Source organism: Terrapene carolina, unplaced genomic scaffold (assembly GCF_002925995.2).
Source record: "Terrapene carolina triunguis isolate 2854851 unplaced genomic scaffold, T_m_triunguis-2.0 Scaffold8669, whole genome shotgun sequence".
Taxonomy (NCBI): domain Eukaryota; kingdom Metazoa; phylum Chordata; order Testudines; family Emydidae; genus Terrapene; species Terrapene triunguis.
In genome coordinates, this window is record NW_020673020.1 from 1 (window position 1) to 6,367 (window position 6,367).

Here is a 6,367-nt window from a genome sequence, read left to right on the forward strand (position 1 = left end):
TTATGCTCCCAATACTTCTGTTAGTCTTAAAGGTGCCACAGGACCCTCTGTTGCTTTTTAAAGATTCAGACTAACACGGCTACCCCTCTGATATTAGAATGAGTGTGAGATATACCTCCTCTGCAATGATATTATTATAAAAACTTGTTGGAAAATCAAGTTCAATGACATGCCCTGCCTAACACTTAATGACAGGTACTGCGAATATCCGACGAGCATCTAAAATATGGAACTTCAGATAATTTGTCCTCTGAGAATTAACAGAGGAATCCGTACAGAAAAGATGTTGAGCAAATGCAAAATGACTTTTCTTCCTCAACAACAAATACTTCCAGAAAAGAAATTAGGCAGAAAATAGATCATTCTGTGGAGATATAATAATTAGCTGGAACTAGTTGGATTCAAATCCACATCGCACATTACCTCCATGTCATTGTATATTTTACTTGGGTGTTGGCAGCATCCTGAACTGGTTACTGAGAGCAGAGAAAGGGTGCTAACATTGTTGAGTTCAGAAGGATGTTTTGCAGAGATTAAAATGTGTGGAAAGTACTTTAGGACCGTTAGATCTAAAATATGCTTTCTTTATATCAAGCAAAACACACGTCTTTGAAAATAAAAAGCTGTATCCTATAATATTTCAAATGGGCAGTTTCAGTGTTCTGCACCTTCTTCTCCTTGAAGGAATTTTCTCTTAATCCTCCCATCTGTCTATTTTTCTCTTTCTATCCGACCTATCCATCAGTCTGTCTAACAAGCTACATATCTACCCATCTATACAGATATATGGTACACCACAACCACTATGAAGATATATAAAAGCCATACATGAACACAGAGAGAGCACTGTAGTCCCTTCTTTCCCTATTTTATGAGAGGTTGTCATTTTCTTTGTTTTGCGTCTTAAACATCTGATTTCAGGTGGGTTACTGACAGACTGAAGAAGTGGAGATTCTATCTTTGGGAGGCTCTGAGCAGCCCAACCAATTCCAGAGGCAAGTTCTACAGCCATGTCCCAGTTCCCGAGAAAGCTGTCTCTCCTGCTCCCGGATATCTCATTCTGGAGCTTGAACGTTCTAACACTGATGTGAGTAATTCCTTTGTGTTCTTCCTGGAGATTGTGGGGATAGACTCATTGATAGTCTCTGGCTGTTTTGTGCCATTCTGGTGATACAGAGCAGCTGTAGGGTACAGTCTGGTCATTCACAACTGCCCTGTCACTGGAGCGCCACTCTGTCTACACTGTAATTGGAGGTATGATTTCAGCATCAGTAGACATATTCACGCTAGCTTTGATCTGTCTAGCTCAGGTACCAGCAGCAGTGCCCTGTGAGTAATTACCCAGTGTCCTAGGTGGACTTGTATAGCCCACGCTGAGGTCCATGCTGCTATTGGTACCCAAGATTGAAGCTAGTTGAGGTATGCCTACAGGTGTTACAATCAGACCCCTCATTTGCAGAGCAGACATACCTGAAGTAGCTGGAGGTTACCAGCGAATATAGCACACGATTCCTAACTTGTTGTCTTAAGCTAAAGAAGTTAGTCACCCCTTCCTTTGCAATTTAAACTCAGGGTGCGAGTCACTGGATACATCCCAGATGCTTTGTGCCTCTCTGATCAGATAGATCAACAGTGAACAGAATTTAACAGGGCAGTTAAGCTGAGGATACAACAGCTGCTTTGTCTCTCTGAGACCGTGCAAAGAAGTGAGCGTGTCCTCAATGCAGCGAAGGGCTGAGGGTCAGAAGCATTCCAGCTCATGCTTAAGTCAGTGGAAGTTTGGCTACTGGTATATAAAATGATACAGTGTTCAAAGGTTATACAAATGCCAAGTTATTTATTAGTATTATTTAATCTCTTTTGAAGTAAACACCCAGATACTATACTTGATTAACCCTATAGAACTAAGATCCCATTTTATCAATCTAGATTCTCGTATCACTCCCATTGCCAGTGGATCTGAGTGCCTCACAAGCATAAATTGTTACTTATCCCCCATTGACTGCAGTGATAGCAAAATCTGGTCCTTAATGCCATGGTAGATAGAGCGATATGGTCAACAATTCATCAGCTTTGAGAGAAAGAGAGAGAGAATGAGATGCACATAGAGGGATAGATAGATGGTGTTTGGGAATTGCATATATATTCATGAGAAAATATTGTAGCAGAAGCCCTGATCTCCTTTGCTGAGTCCAGTATTTCTGAGACACCAGCTAATGTCCGGAGACCTGCTTGAAATATTTGAGACAAATGGTTTATTTACCCCAAAATGCAATTTTGATCAACCTTGAAATAATTTGCACACTGGACATGCATTTGTCAAATGATTTCCCAGTAGTAGTAGTAGTAGTACTATTACTAATAATAACACGTTAATAAATCATGCCAGATTCACAAGGGGATTTAGGCATCACACTCAAAATAGGGGAGGAGGAGATAGTGAGGGCCATCTTATAACCATACAATCATTAGACCAAAAAGAGTCAGTAGAAAGTTGGCTTTGCACCTTTTGTGGTTAGGTGAGCACTTAGCCTGCTGTAGACTTAAGTTCAAGTCCCTGCATCAGTGGCTGTTTAATTTATTATACAAATTTGAACAGCATCAACAGGGAATATTAAGAACACCCCTACCCCCATCAGGCAGTACCCCATTGTCCTGTGGTTACTCAGGAAGGGGAAGACTTAAGTTCAAATCTTTCTTCCAAAGCAGATTTTAACATGGCTCTGTTCTATCCCAGGTGAGTGCTTCTCCCCTGAGCTAAAGGACACTTAAGGAATCTTACTCTGGTATTTATAACTTGGGTATCTTCTGGTCACCTTATCTAGGCCAAGGTTTCCAAAGCAGCCTAAGAGATTTATGCCCACTAACCCCTTTGAATTAAGGTGTTTTACTCCCTTAGGTTTCTTTGAAAAATCCAGCCCTAGCAACTAGGTATTTTTCACCAGAGAAAAGCAGTCAGGGTTCAGGGAACCTGCTCCCCATTCCCCCCCCCGCCCCACACACACTCACTGCATTCCAGAAGGCCGCCTTCACCTCCTTCTTTCTTATTGTGTAAATCAAAGGGTTCAGCAAGGGGGTCAAGACTGCATTTAGCCCGGACACCACGTTGTTCAAAGGAACAGCTTCCTTAGATGTTGTGAATCTAGCCCAAAATGTTTTGCATCTAACAAAATGCCTCCTTTGATCCAAACAGGAATTTGTGACAACTTTTTAAATTCTCCACTAATTCCGAACGGGTTCAGATTTGGCCAAACCAATTTTTGCCTCCCCTGACCCTGCCTGATTCTTTGGAACGACCACTGAACTGAACTCCCACCTCCAAACGACTGCGCCTTTTGCTGTCCCTGCGAGTCGCAACTCAAAGGAGGAAGGAGACAATGTGCAAGAAAAATACTGCAACAGTGAAGGAGTTAATTCTCCGGGGCTTCCCCCTTGGGCATGGTTTTCACATTGTGTTCTTCTCGGTCATTTTACTCATGTACATCCTGACCATTGTAGGAAACGGCCTTATTGTGATCATCGGGAGGACCAGTCACAAGCTGCACACTCCAATGTACTTTTTCCTGAGCAACCTCTCATTCCTGGAGAGCTGGTACACCACCGCCATGGTGCCCAAAATGCGACAGACCTTTGTAGCAGTTGAGACAAAAATTTACATGTACTGATGCCTCATTCAGACTTTCTTCCATTTCTTCCTGGGCAGCACGGAGTTCTTCATCCTGGCTGTGATGTCCTTCGACCGCTATTTGGCCATATGCAAACCCTTGCTATACGCCACAGTCATGACCAGCAAGATCTGCCTCCAGCTGTCCGTGGGGCTTGTTTCGGGGGATTCCTGGATATATTATTCCAAACTCTTCTGATCTTCCAGCTGCCCTTATGATACTCCAATATTAGCAACTATTTCTACTGTGACATTGGGCCGGTCTTAAAAATAGCCTGCACTGATACCTGCCTCATTGAGTTGCTGGGATTCTTGGCTGCAATCACAGTTATTCTCAGTTCCTTGATGTTCACCGTGGTTTCCTACATCTGTATAATATCCACCATCCTCCGCATCCCCTCTGCAACAGGGTTCCAGAAGGTATTTTCTATCTGCGCTTCCCATCTGACTGTAGTCTCGATACTCTATGGAACTGTTCTGTTTATGTACCTGAGGCCCAGTGTGCATTCCTCGTTCAGTCTCAACGAGGTGGTGTCAATGTTAAATACCATCTTGTGCCCTTGCTGAACCCTTTGATTTACACAATAAGAAAGAAGGAGGTGAAGGCAGCCTTCTGAAATGCGGTGAGCAAAAAAGGGGTTTCCTGAAGCCTGGATGCTTTTCTCTGGTGGAAAAAAACGAGTTGCTAGGGCTTGAATTTTCAAAAAAGACTAAGGGAATTAAGCACATTAATTCAAAGGGGTTAGTGTGCATAAATCTCTTAGGCTGCTTTGAAAATCCCAGCCTACATGAGGTGACCAAGAGATACCCAAGTTATAAATACCAGAATAAGATTCACTCGCTCTGCAGAGGGCCAGCAAATATTAATCAAACCAATGCATCCTCCTACACAGCCAGTGCTGAGGATTTAAGTGAGACAAAGAACCCTACAGATCAGCGGGGCAGCACAAGGCCTGTGTATCACAGTCATCAGCAGGAGTTGAACCCTCAATGCTAAAAGCCTGAACTTTTGCTACTGCCTTACCTGAAGCTATTATCGTCTTAGGTTGACGAACCACTAGAATGGGATAAACATTAGAGTTGGTTGGGAAATTTTCTATTAAACATTTTTTTCCATTGGGTAATGCCAGCTCATCAGAACTGAAACATTCTGTGACAACACCTTTGTTCCAATGAAACTTTCCCAGGAAGGTTTCTGACATCAGAAGTTCTCCCAAGCCAATGGCTCATTGGGCTGACTCAGTTAAGGCACATCAGTTTCATAGCTAACGGTACAAAGGGGAGTGATGGGGCCAGCATCATGTCAACCTGCCTTTGAATGCCCTAACCAAATGGATCAGGTACCCATTTTGCAGAAGGGTAAACCAGACATGGCCTTTCATTATGAGATCAAGCGAGACTCAACCCCATGACCTTCAGGAGTGCAGTCAAACAGACTCAATGCATGTCCAGGCTGGAATTTCTGAAAGCAAGCCCACACTCTTCAGCTTGGAAAAGAGACAACTAAGGGGGGATACAATTGAGGTCTATAAAATCATGAGTGGTGTGGAGAATGTAAATAAGGAAGTGTTATTTACTCCTCATAACACAAGAACTAGGGGTCACCCAATTAAATTAATAGGCAGCGGGTGTAAAACAACAAAAGGAAGTATTTCTTCACACAACGCACAATCAACCTGTGGAACTCATTGCCAGAGGATGTTGTGAAGGCCAAGACTATAATAGAGTTCAAAAAAGAACTAGATAAGTTCATGGAGAATAGGTCCATCAATGGCTATTAGCCAAGATGGGCAGGGATGGTGTCCCTAGCCTCTGTTTGCCACAGGGTGGGAGTGGGTGGCAGGAGATGGATCACTTGATGATGATCTGTTCTGTTCATTCCCTCTGAGGCACCTGGCATTGGCCACTGTCATACTGGGTTAGAGGGACCTTTGGTCTGACCCAGTATTTCTGTTCTTATGTTCTAATGTTCTTACAGAATAGCCATTAGCCTGGTGATTAGGGTATTTACCTGCAATATGGAAGATCCTGATTCAGATCAGGGACTTGAAGCTGGAGATCCCAAATTCCAGGTGAGTGTCAAAACCACCAGACTATAGAGTCAGTCTTTTCCTCTCTGTCCCAATGAATATTTGATTATTCACACAAAGTGGAACAGCTCCATCTATGTCAAAGGATTAAGTATTTCGTAGCCCTTGTGCTGGCCCTATACATCAAGGGGAATTTCACCCTTGGAACTCTCCTTACGTTGGTAACTTGGGTGTATTTTTCAGTGAAATCACCAGTGTTCCTGTGAGAAAGCTACTGAAACCTTCCTGGTGGCCCCCATGACATTGCTCAGTCAAGATTTTTATTTGCTTATTTGTTTTTAATTGGGGGCTGGGGGTAGACTCAAGTCCAAGGTTTGCTCACAGCTTGCTAGACTCATAAGCCCATTGTGCGTCTGGTAACTGCACAGCACTCCAGCTATGTTTCCTGGAGGTAGAAGTTGCACTTTCATGGTAATACCCCTCTGGGAAGGTCACTGAGGTTTGAAACAAGGACTATCGTCAGTTCCAAACCCAGGCATCTAGTGGGTCACTGTTTTAGCACCCAGCTGTCGTAGACTCTGAGGTGATGTCTACACTTAGGGCAGCATGTGGGGTACAGGCACTGCATCTATCCCCATACGCCTCATCTATCTATCTATCTATCTATCTATCT

At 43.3% G+C, this 6,367-nt stretch overlaps 1 pseudogene; it reads left to right on the forward strand.

Moving 5' to 3' along the window:
• The first annotated feature begins 3,377 nt into the window (after positions 1–3,377).
• LOC113408330 lies at positions 3,378–4,281 on the forward strand (annotated as a pseudogene).
• Positions 4,282–6,367: the final 2,086 nt, after the last annotated feature.